The sequence below is a fragment of the Triticum dicoccoides genome, chromosome 4B, assembly GCF_002162155.2.
Source record: "Triticum dicoccoides isolate Atlit2015 ecotype Zavitan chromosome 4B, WEW_v2.0, whole genome shotgun sequence".
Lineage (NCBI taxonomy): Eukaryota > Viridiplantae > Streptophyta > Magnoliopsida > Poales > Poaceae > Triticum > Triticum dicoccoides.
This window is the reverse complement of record NC_041387.1, coordinates 558,593,065-558,606,504: the sequence shown is the minus strand read 5'-3', so window position 1 is coordinate 558,606,504 and position 13,440 is coordinate 558,593,065.

Here is a 13,440-nt window from a genome sequence, read left to right as displayed (position 1 = left end):
GTCGACGCATCGCGGAGTCGTGGCTGGAGTGGAAACCAACGAGGTTGCTCAAGCAGGTGGTAGCCCTTTGTGCCGTTTGTCGATGTAGCCAAGAGCGTGGTTGGTGGAGCCGTGGTCGAGGTAGCCGTGCGAAGAATGCCGTGGTCGATGTCGAGTCGGGGTGGCCGGTGTCGAGAAAGTCGTCGTGGAGCCGCGGGCGTAAGGAGGCACCGAGTTAGTCATTGACGCAGTGGTGACGAGGTAGTGGTGCGCCGGAAGGATGACGGTGTTGACGGCGCGTCGCGGTGGGTTTGCCAAGCCCATGGACACATCATGGACGAAGGCACGCACCGATGTTGCCAGCACCGGGCATGCGTAGACGGACGAAGACGAAGTTGACGAAGCGCCGACCAGGCTTGCCAGGCCCGGGGACACGTCGTGGATGAAGGCAATCATCAGTGTTGCCAGCATCGGGCATGCGTAGACGAGGGACCTGCACGAGCTGTACGACATGTCGGAGAAGTCGGAGGGGCCAGCAGAGAAGAACTCGACGACGATTGCGGCGTCCATCGTCGCGGGGCCGATGTCACCAACGGTGGTCGGAGTAGACGAAGTGGTCGGGGTAGGTGACGGCGACGCTGGCGACGGGCTGGTGCTTGGACGAAGATGAAGGGGGTGCACGGGCGGCGGTGGCGGCTACGAAGGTAGCTGCGGCGGCGGCCAAAGAAGAGCGGCGGCGGCGGCCTGGCGGCGGCGGCGGCTAGGTTAGGAGTGCGGCGACGGTGCTTGAAGTAGGTGAAGAACCCTGACAGTGTGACGAAGACCGACGTGGACGGTGGTGTTCCCGCGCCAAGGGAGATGGCGCGGCGCATACCGGGGGAGGTCGACGCGCAGTGACGACGGAGTGGATCGTGGGCCGCGGCGCTATGGCACGAAGGGGCGACGCAGCGGCGGCAGGAGGGTCGGGGCGACGGCGGGAAGACCTCGGGGCGACGGCGGGGACCGCGGGCCGCGACGCTGCGGCCCGAAGGGGCGACGCAACGGCGGTTCTCGAGTCGGTGCAGCCGTGGGGCCGGCCTCGGGGCGGCGGCGGGGACCGCGTATCGCGACACTACGGCCCGAAGGGACGACGCAGAGGCGACCCACGGGTCGATGCAACCGCGAGGAGAACCATGGGGCGGCGGCGCTGCGGCCCGACGGGGCGACGCAGCGGCAGCCCGTTGCTCGATCGGTAGAGGGGTGCGCTGAACTCGAGACGGTCTTCAGGGGGCCTGTGAAGGCGCGCGCCACCGACGGGCCAGGTCGGTCGCACGGCTTAGATGAGGCGGATCGCGGCGGCGGGCGGGTGATCAATCCGATCGCGCGCGAGGTCGGGGACGCCGCTCGGTGGAGACGGGGTGTCGGCGGAGTCTGAGATGAAGCCGGCGACAGCGGGCGGCAGGGCGGTTATGATTGGCCGCCGCATGACGCGAGGCCACCGGGTCGGGGTGATGCAGGAGTCCCGGTCGGAGCAGGGCGGTGACGGCCGACGTAGATCGACGGGCGGGCCGGCGCGCGAACGGCGGTCGTGAAGGGCCGCCGCATGACGCGAGGCCGGCGGGTCGGGGGGACTAGCGAGCGGACGCGCGGACGGCGACCGTGAGGGGCCGCCTGTCGCGTGAGGCCGTCGGGTCGGTGAAGAAGCCGGCCGGTCGCGCCGGTGTCGGAGTAGAGGCGCATGGGGTCGACGACGATGGCGGGTGACGCAAACTGGATCACATAGACCGGAAAACCAAAAAGTAGACGCCGATCAAAGCGACCGGTGAGAGAGAGAAAATCCAGATCAAAGGATCGGGAAAAAGATTCTCTAGGGCAGCCGGTCGACACGACCGGCGGACGAACCTTAGGTACGGGCGGCGCAGCCCCCGCGACGGTCATAGAGACCGACCATCGCAGAGACGGCGCGCGGGTGCGGAAGCAGCAGCGGTTAGGGTTTAGAATCCGGAAACTGATACCATGTTAGAAGGGAGAGAGGGATTGGTGGAATAGGAGAACGTATCCTGTGCACCGGCTGGATTGGTGCTACGGATGTGACGGTCGAATCTGGGCCACTGGATGGAGAACAGACGGGCTGGATGTTAGTACAAGGTGGCAGTTGGTACATTTCACACAATGGACCTTGCAAAGTTATTCAACTGCGCAAAGCAATCCTGCCAATATCCATCGCCTTCTTCCTTTGCTCTGCTCCATTCTGTACCTGTACATCGGCGATTTGCAAGCTAGGGTTAGCAATTTGCTCCGTCGCCTCTCTCCCCTCCCTCCCCTCCTCGACCTCTTCTTCCCCGTGTCCTTTACCTAGTTCCAGCATCATACAAGTGCCAACGCCCCTCCTCTCCCGTGTAACGGCTGCGCCGCCGGCGAGCGCGTACATGTAGCGCCGCCGTGCTTTAGGTACGGGCAACGTGGACGCAACCATCGCAAAGAAGACGGCCACCTTCTGCAGCTTAAAGTATCAAGGTATGATCTCCTATTCGATTATCCAAAGTATTACGTTTCTTCCCATCTGTCAGTTCCCCCCAACTGCACCATTGGGCTAGAAATCAGGCAAAGAGTAAACAGTATCCATATCTCCTGCAGGCTATAAATTAAGATTTGTGCATGAATGTAATGACTGTATGTGAAAAATGGTTACGAGCGAGTTAACGTACATGCCTGGAGTAAATTATATTTTGTTGTGTGTTCTTTTGATTCACTTTATTGATCTTAAATCGAAACTGCACTTTGATGTCCAGTTGAACTTTCTGGAATCATTACAAGTTCTTATTCATATTCTTTTACTTTATGTTGTCCACTTTCTAACAATGCGTTAAAATTCCCTAAAAAAATAATGCTTTAAAATCAACAATAATGATCTAGTGTACATGCCTGGCGTCATCTCACCAATTGTTGATATATGTAACTATAATAGGATGATTCTGAATAAGTATGTAAGCTAGTTAGAGGCTCCTGTGTCAGTGCTAATGATGTCCTGGAACACATGTAGAAAGGAACCCTGCTGCGATTTCACATCTTCGCTCAGTCGATCTTCAAGCGCTTCTGGTTGGCGACATTTATTTGGCTGTTGATTTAGCTTGTACTCTGGCCAACCAGTGGCTATCGCTATTTTTGTTCAACTGTTTCTGAACTAAGTCCGATGCTTGCTCCTGTGCTTGCATCTGAGAAATCACACATTCAGGTTTCATTCTAATAAAATGAAAGCAAGGGGTGTGCCTCTTTTTTGTAATGGCAGCAAGCAAGAATTTTTTTTGTAATCAATATTCACCTACGATTTTAGGACTAAGAGCCATGATCTGGTACACAAATCTTAAGCAGTATCATTGAAATGGTCTTTACATAAAGTTTATTCTTATCCAACCAGATAATTTTGTTGACCTTTCATCTTGGATATGCTTCTTAAAATACATGATGTTCCTATTTTTTTCAGGTATTGTCTGCATGTTCATCTGCAAGCTCATCTCTAGAGAAAACAAAAAGTTTGTTGTGCGGGCTAGTTGTAGATGCATCCACTTTGTCTCTTTCAGCCAGCCAAGATATCTCTGTTAGATGACGATGGGAGCTTGATGGTGCTCAAGCTATTGCTTAAGTCAGGATATATTGGCATCTGAAATGAAGTGTATCTCTTGTAGTAAAGTGACTGCTAATAGAGCACAGCGGGCCTTCTGTGAATTAATAAACTACAACTAGTAATGCAATTCTGCCAGCACTCACAACTTTGACAGCCAATGCAGTCTATTGGACTGAGCAGATGAGATCCATGGATGATGGAGCCGCTCGCGAAGAGCCTCTCGAAAAACGACCCTGGCACTACACCAGTCACAATGACAGGCTCGTTGCTGTGGCGCAACGCGGCCAGGCTCTTAACCACCATGTTGAAGTCGTTGCGATGGAGATCATTGAGGAGTATAGAGACTTGTAGATGTGGCTGCTTCAGGAGCTGATGAAAGTGGCTGTGGATGGCATCGACGGCGGTGGACACCAGTGCAAGAGCGTTGGCCCCAACGGAGCACCCCAAGTCCGCAATCACAATGCTTCTAGGCCTTCTGCCAGCTATCTCCTTGTGAAATACTCCCTCCGTTTGGAATTACTTGTCGTAGAAATGGATGTATCTAGATGTATTTTAGTTCTAGATACATCCATTTCCAAGGCAAGTAATTCCGAACAGAGGGAGTATATTACATCATATATATGCACACAGTGTTTGAATCCGACTTTGTTTACAACAGTGGCGTGCAGAAATTTAAATATGATACTGTCAAATTTTCAGGATTTTCTACAGTGTGTGTCCTGATTTGATTAATCTTCTGTGAGCCACAATTGTAGCCTGGATGAAAATACTTTAGTACATCTTGAAGCCTTGGATATAAGGAAAAAAAGTACTTACACAAAACGGAAGACTGCTAGTTCGTGTTGGCGTGTGGTAGCTATTTCCATCATTTTCTACCTGCTGGATCGAGCCCTAGTAATTTCAGAAAAAACAATCAAGTGACAGAAACGGTGTGAAGTACGATCTGTGACCAATACAACAAATAAATTACCATAGTGAAGCTGTTCGCTCATCTTCAACTCCCATTGTCGAAGTTGACCCAATGCTTAGACGAACTGGGCTGGGGAAGTGGTTTCGCTCGATTTACCAAAACTTATCAGGTTGTTTTGAAAATGTACCTGCAGGTTCCCTCCCTGTTGATATCCCGTCCCTTACTTCTGCATCCAATGGCTCAGATCCATGCGGAGCACCTGGTGCACCAGTTCAATCGGTGCATAGGATACGTTCTCGGTGCAATAGTTGTTCGTTGTATTGCTTGAGCCTCATGGGCATATATGTAGAAGTACATGATCTACTTGGAGTACAAGGCAAGCCAGAATATTTTCTAGTCTAACATATATTTCCTAATACAATCACGTTACTCAACATCTACCAAGCTCGTTTCACTCGAGTTGATTGAATGGCAACGAGGAAGGGCCCCATTGCTTGGAAGCTTGCCGTGGTTAGCAAGAGCCGTTGTTGAACTTGGCGATGCTGCTGCTGATTTGATGCTCTAAAGATCGATTCGATGATTGTGGTGCTTATATCTGCCATGGTTGTCGTTATTATTATCTGCCTTTTAAAAAATGGGGATCCTGAATATGGGCCTGGTTATGACCGCAACGACAGCATCTTTCTCAAAGGTTTGTCAGAAGCTACGGAGTTGGAGTTGTCAGCTGAATCTGACATGGTATGCTTGCAACTATTTCTCTCAATTCCTATAATATACTATTTTTGTTTCATTACTCTCGTGCAGCAACCATGTCAATGATTAGAAATCACAGTTACATTCCATATGACATACTACACACATCAGCAGATTGCACTTTGTACTTCAAAGGTCAAGATGATCCTAATTTGATCCGGTTCTTTGGCACTTCCCCTAGATTGTTTTGAACAGAGACTTGAAGTGATGCCCTACATTTACGGAGTTAAAGACTTTGTTACTCAATGACTGGTGTTTGGCTGCTGACCACAATGCATTGATTTATTTTCTCCAGCACTCACCAGTGTTGGAGAAGCTTACTCTTCAACTTTCTAAGGTATATATTCTTGAGATGGATAGCTGGGTGTTATTAAAGTGGCCATCTATAATTATCTGATTTGTTCTATTTTTTTATATGCTAGGCACGTCCAAATGTGATGAAAACGAAAGGAATATACAAACCATTGGGACAGTCAGTTGCATCCAACTGTCTTAAACTTGTTGAAATCAAATGTGCAGAAATCGATAGCTGTGTTTACGGAATTTTGAAGACACTGACTACCTATGGAGTAAGCCTTGAGAAAATTAATATCACTAGCAGAATTTCTGGATCTGGATGTGAGTTACTGTTGGCACTCTTCATGCTACTAGTTCTTCCATTTGTTGATATGTTTATGCATTATAAATGAAGGGAAGAATATCTCAAACTAAATAGAAGAATGTAATCGTTAAATAATTGCATGTTTGTGGAGAAAGAATGTACTGCAGTTTTCTAGCTGACTTTCATTGATTGTCCTATCAGTTTGGCTTTTGGATTGAACTACGATGTATGCACAAATTATTTAGTAACAGTTATGTTTTAAGCAATTCCAAGTTGATCATGTATCGGAATTATATAGCGGTTGCAATTTATTACATACTGCAAATGAAGGTCCCCAATACTCTTGGTCGATAGTAGCCATCTGGATCATATACAAACTAGCATGTGACTATCTTGCTCTTGTTATAAGCAATTCCCTTGTGGATGTTGCATATTCTTTTGTCCCTTTTTTTAGCTGACATCTCATAACAAATAATATACCAAAGTTTTGTCAATTTTAAACTCCATATTGTTGCCCTCTGTAAATGTTTGTGGATTCTGTTACTTGCAATGTTATATGCCATATAACCAGAAAAGAATCCAAAATATTTATCATCTTATTTTGGTAAATTTAGCCACACCTCACAATATTTGGATATAAAGAAGTGTGTTACAAGTGAGGCTCTTGCTAAAATAAAATACACAGATTTCTATATAACTTACCAAGTGTTGAACCCATTTGGCTATATTTCTGTATTGATTCTATGTTTCTCTTAACTTCGCAGGTTTCAGTTTTGTTTGCACCGGTTTGAAATTAGAGGTACGAAGATCTCAACTGTTCTCAGATTTAGGTCTCTTTTTTTTTCTCCAGAGATGCATGGAGCATGACTGGGGCTGTAATTCACCTTGTGGTTATTCAACTTATCATACTATATTGCCCTGCAAAGAAGAAGAAGACGAAACTATCATATTGTATTTTTCTAACAAGTGACTCTTTGTCTGCGCTTGCACTTTTTTAATGGCTTGATTAAGTTAGATTAACTATTAAATCTTCTACGACATCTTATAATCTCTGTTGTAGATGTTCACGCTTTCTGCTTCTTGCATTGACACAATAAGTGCATATATGATTAAAGGAAAAGATAGAAAATTATACATGTTGGTTGACTTTTAGATTTACAGTAGTTGAAAATTAATACTCCCTCCGTCCCAAAATTCTTGTCTTACTTTTGTCTAAATACGGATGTATCAAGTGATGTTTTAGCATTAGGTACATCCGTATCTAGACAAAACTAAGACAAGAATTTTGGGACGGAGGGAGTATATCGTTATTCCTAGATCCAACGATGAAAAGAGGGGGGAAATTGAAATACGCCAGTACAAGACTCCTCCTTCCTCAACCGCAAACCTAAGTGCCCTCTCTTTTGCAATTATGCTACAATGTGGCAGCATAAATTTTCATTCTGTCGATCTAGTTACACAATGCGAATAATACAATGGAAAGGTCAGGTCGCCTGATGCGCTGAAAATAAGCAGCATTCCTGCCCACCGTGTTCTTAATGGTTTTCTGGAATGAACTCAACAAGCTACTCCCTCCGTCCGGAAATACTCCCTCCGTCCCAAAATTATTGTCTTAGATTTGTCTAAATACGGATATATAGTATCAGGTACATTCGTATCTAGACAAATCTAAGACAAGAATTTTGGGACGGAGGGAGTACTTGTCAACAAAATGGTAAAAGGGAATGTATCTATATGTATTTTAATTCTAGATATATCTTTTTTTATTAATTTGATGACAAGTATTTTGGGATGGAGGGAGTACCAAACAGCTGTTGAATATCACACGGTACGATTCCCATTCCAAAAGCACAACCACAAACTGACCAAACGCATGTAGCAACCAGCGAGTCGACAAATCACGCACAGGTGATTGTCAGATTCAGCAGCACTACAGAACTCACAGGCATTGCTACCTTTCGATCCATTTTAAGCTTATTACCCAACTCACCATTCCCCAAAACAGGCCAAAGGAACACATTACCGGCAGTCAAAATTTGTACATGGTTGCAAATTTAAGTTTCTAGAGCTACTAGATAAGAGGGATGTACTGGAAACACACACTTTAGATCGTAACGCTAACTTAGCACATCCTTTTATCACTGTTGTGCTGTTCATTATAGCTATTTGTCTGCTGCTGGTCTGGATCTCTCGCGTGACTTCTATATATGTTTGTCTAGGTATGACATTGTGCTGGGGCCCTACGACAAGAGGTCAACTGTTGGAATTTACTAGTAGGCCTTTGGCCCAAAGCCTAACTAAAATTCCAAAATTCTCTTGGCTCATTCATGCACACATGTGAGTGGAGTGAGTGAGGCTAAAATTTAGTCTCACCTCATAAGTTGAGAGAGAGTTGCACCTTTTTATAAGGTGAGCTCTTCTACCACTTGTATGAGCATGAGAAGAGGAGACCTACACGCGCGCTCCTCCTCCTCCTCGCTCGCCTCGCCATGCCTCGCCTCGTCACGACGCGCCGTGGGTTGCGGGATTGAGCTGAGCCGAGGACAGAGCTATGCACGTTGTCTATATTTTTGCTGCTCGGGAAAAATTAATGAGTCATTAATTAATAATTAACGGACGCGTTAATTAGTGAACCGTTTTCGATTCTTCTGGATCCTGATGACCCGGACGTGGGGTTTACTCCCACGACCTACCCGGCCCGCACTATATAGTCAGGTAGACGTCTACCCTAGCCGCCGCCGCTTCGTATGGTTTCTCATCATCGTTCCAGATCATTGCGCCGCCAAATAAGTCTTCTCCATCCCTCCTTTCGGTGTGCACCGGGAGAAAGGACAACAGGCCTCCAGAACCCCGCCTCTCGTGATCCTGTACGGGAGAGGGGCGATCAGGTTTTTAGGGAGCGCACCCGCGTGACTGCTGGCAACGATGACTTCGCGAACGACGACTTCTTCCCCGACCTCGGCAACCTCATCCTCGACGACATGGGCGACAACGTCAACGCCGGCGGTGCTGCTCCCGTTGCACCGTATGTGATTCTATCTTTCCTGTTCGAGATCGTGGTAGAATTCATGTTTCTAGTATGTGCCCTAGATGTGATCTGTTCATCCGATATGCTAGTTCACATGATTAGTTTAATCTCTGCAGTGCTGTCATGATTTATCTTCTGTTTATTCGGTTTAAAACTCGTAGTAATTTGCTCATATTTCCAATAATCCAAAAACCTGATTATAGGCAATTTACTCCGAGTGGTTTTGCTGCGCATCTGAAGCCGCCTGCCTTTAAGGGGGCGCAATATAAGAGGTGGCGCACGAGAGCAGTCTATTGGTTTCAGACCATGGGCTGCTATGACGCCACTAAGGGCAAGCCTGAGGGCGATCTTAATCCAGCACAGTTGGAAGCTTTTGAGAAGATCGATACTCTCTTTAAAGGCGCTCTTCTGGGTGTTCTTGATGATTCCATTGTGGATTCGTATATGTCGTTTGACAACGGCAAGGACATGTGGGCTGCGCTCGAGGCCAAGTTTGGTGCCTCGGACGTCGGTAGCGAGTTGTACGTCATGGAGCAATTCTATGACTACAAGATGACTGATGAGCGCTCTGTTGTACAGCAGGCTCATGAGATACAGTCGCTCGCAAAAGAACTTGAGCTCTTCAAGTGTGTGTTGCCGGAGGCATTATTGCCAAGCTTCCACCTTCGTGGAACAATTTTGCTACTTCCCTGAAACACAAGAGACACGAGGTTTCCGTTACGGATCTCATTGGTACTCTTGATGTTGAAGAGAAGGCGAGAGCAAAGGACACACGTGCTCGAGTTGCCGAGGGAGCTTCTAGTGCCCACATGGTACAGAAGAAGAACTTCCAGCCCAATAAGTTCAAAAACAACAAGAACAAAACTCAGGAGAAAGGCAAGTTTGATACAAAGAACAAGCCATCACATTCCACCAACTTCAAGAAAAATTCTCATAAGAATGGAAAGGGACTTTGCCATGTCTGTGGTGATCCTAATCACTGGGCTCCGAAGTGTCCTAACCGCTTTGATGAGTGCAAACATGAGAAGGGCGCCAAGTCTGCTAATGTTGTCATCGGTGATACTGATATGAAGGAATCAGGGTACGGTATTTTTCCTACCATCCTTTCAGTATTTCAATCCCCTGATTGGTTAATTGACACTGGTGCCAATGTGCATGTTTGTGCTGACGCCTCCATGTTTTCTTCTTACCAGGCCACAGGGACTTCTCCCGTGCTGATGGGGAACGGGTCACATGCCATCGTTCGAGGTGTTGGTACGGTTGATCTGAAGTTTACTTCGGGGAAGACCATGCGTCTAAAGAACGTTCATCATGTGTCGTCCATCAATAAAAATCTCGTTAGCGGTTCCCGTTTATGTCGAGATGGTTTTAAGTTGGTTTTTGAGTCCAATAAAGTTGCAATTTCCAAGTGTGGATAATTTGTTGGAAAAGGCTATGAGTGCGAGGCTTGTTCCGCCTATCTTTGTCAGATATTTGCACTAAAGTTATTAATAATGTTTGCCACAATAATGAGTCGGATATTTGGCATTCACGACTTTGTCATATTAAATTTGGTTGCATGACGCGGCTAGCCAATAAGAATTTAATTTCGAAAATCTCTACTGTCAAAGGCTCTAAGTGCCAAGTATGTGTGCAAGCTAAACAACCTCGCAAGTCCCATAAGACTGCAGAGGCAAGAGACTTGGCGCCACTAGAGCTTATACATTCTGATCTTTGTGAGATGAATGGCGTGTTGACAAAAGGTGGAAAGAGATATTTCATGATGTTGATTGATGACTCCACTAGATATTGTTATGTGTATCTTCTGAAATCAAAAGATGAGGCTTTAACTTTCTTCAAAAACTATAAAGCTGAGGCGGAGAATCAACTTGATCGAAAAATTAAACGGCTTAGGCCCGATCGTGGTGGAGAGTATTTTTCCAATGAATTTGATCTGTTTTGTGCGGAACATGGTATAATCCATGAGAGGACGCCTCCCTACTCACCTCAGTCTAATGGGGTGGCCGAAAGAAAGAACCAAACTCTAACTGATTTGGTTAACGCCATGTTAGACACATCGGGTCTTTCCAAGGAATGGTGGGGGAGGCGCTAATGACCGCATGTCATGTCCTAAACCGAGTTCCCACAAAGCATAAGACCATGACTCCATTTGAGGAATGGGAAAGGAAAAGGTTGAAACTCTCTTACCTACGCTCTTGGGGTTGTTTGGCGAAAGTCAATATACCAATTCCGAAGAAGTGCAAGCTTGGACCAAAAACCGTGTATTGTGTTCTTCTGGGCTATGCTTTTCATAGCATTGGCTATAGATTTTTGATAATAAAATCTGAGGTATCCGACATGCATGTTGGTACGATTATGGAGTCTAATGATGCAACTTTCTTTGAGGACATATTTCCTATGAAGGATATGTCAAGTTCATCAAATCAGGAGATACCTACTCCATCTAGTGAGGAACTCACTGTAATTCCTGAACCCACCATTGCGATGGAACACGTTGAGAATCCTGTTGAGGGTGACAATGAAACTCCTGTAAGGAGTAAGAGACAGAGGACTGCAAAGTCCTTTGGTGATGATTTCATTGTGTACCTTGTGGATGACAAACCCAGGACTATTTCAGAAGCCTATGCATCTCCTGATGCTGACTACTGGAAGGAAGCTGTTGTAGCGAGATGGATTCCATCTTAGCTAACGGAACCTGGGAGATCACTGAACGTCCTTATGGGTGCAAAGCTGTAGGATTTCAGTGGGTGTTCAAGAAGAAGCTTAGACCTGATGGTACGATTGAAAAGTACAAGGCACGGCTTGTGGCTAAGGGTTATACCCAGAAAGAAGGTGAAGACTTCTTTGATACTTACTCACCCATGGCTAGACTGACCACAATTCGGGTGCTACTATCACTGGCTGCCTCACATGGTCTTCTCGTTCATCAAATGGACGTTAAGACGACTTTCCTCAATGGAGAGTTGAAGGAGGAAATTTACATGGATCAGCCAGATGGTTTTGTAGTACCTGGTCAGGAAGGAAAGGTGTGCAAGTTATTAAAGTCTTTATATGGCCTTAAACAAGCTCCTAAGGAGTGGCATGAGAAGTTCGAAAGAACATTAACTGCTGCCGGCTTTGTAGTAAATGATGGTGACAAGTGTGTGTACTATCGCCATGGTGGGGGCGAAGGAGTTATTCTTTGTCTTATGTCGACGACATATTGATCTTTGGAACCAAACTTGATTTAATCAAGGAGGTTAAGGATTTCTTATCTCGCTGTTTTGAGATGAAGGATCTAGGAGTAGCCGATGTTATCTTGAACATCAAGCTGTTGAGAGATGAGAATGGTGGGATCACACTGCTTCAGTCTCACTATGTGGAAAAGGTCTTGAGTCGTTTTGGGTATAGCGACTGCACGCCTTCTCCAACTCCATATGATACTAGTGTGTTGCTTCGAAAGAATCGATGGATTTCTAGAGATCAACTGAGTTATTCTCAGATTATTGGCTCGCTTATGTATTTGGCGAGTGCCACGAGGCCTGACATCTCTTTTGCTGTGAGCAAGCTGAGTCGGATTGTGTCTAAACCGGAAGATGATCATTGGTGTGCTCTTGAGAGAGTTATGCGCTACTTGAAGGGCATTGCGAGCTATGGGATTCACTACACCGGGTATCCAAGGATACTGGAGGGTTATAGTGACTCAAACTGGATATCTGATGCTGATGAGATTAAGGCCACAAGTGGTTATGTTTTTACACTTGGTGGCGCTGTTTCCTGAAAGTATTGCAAGCAGACCATCTTAATGAGGTCAACTATGGAAGCAAAACTCACAGCATTAGACACTGCCACTGTTGAAGCGGAGTGGCTTCGTGAGCTATTGATGGACTTACCTATGGTTGAAAAACCAATACCCCCTATCCTGATGAACTGTGATAATCAAATTGTGATCGTCAAGATAAATAGTTCTAAGGACAATATGAAGTCCTCAAGGCATGTGAAGAGGAGATTAAAATCTGTCAGGAAACTGAGGAACTCTGAAGTTATTACGTTGGATTATATCCAAACATCGAAAAACTTGGCAGATCCCTTCATAAAGGTCTATCACGTAATGTGATAGATAATGCATCAATGGAGATGGGTTTGAGACCCAACGCATGAGTTGTCCATAGTGGTAACCCACTCTATGTGATCGGGGATCCCATGAAGTAGAAGTGGGAGACAAGCTATTGGTCAGCTGAGATGAGAGTATCCTTATTTTAATTATCCCACTCCGTGAAGATGCAATACTCTCCTAATCTGCATGGCAAGTTGATATCTATCTTAATGTGTTCCAAGTGGCTTATATGAGTAAGCGAAGATGTTGTCCTGCAGAGCATCTATTGAGGAACACACCTACATGAATTTGACTGTTAACGTCGCAGTCTGTGAGAAGTGGGTGCTCTCTAATAAATTCCTGAAATGCCCTGGAGTACGACGTATACACTCCACCCGCGGGGAAGCCTTGCGGCAGCCAAGTATCGGTCAAGAATTTGTGTGAAACTAGTCTCGCAGAAAACTTGTAGTTCAAGGCATAGTCCACTATT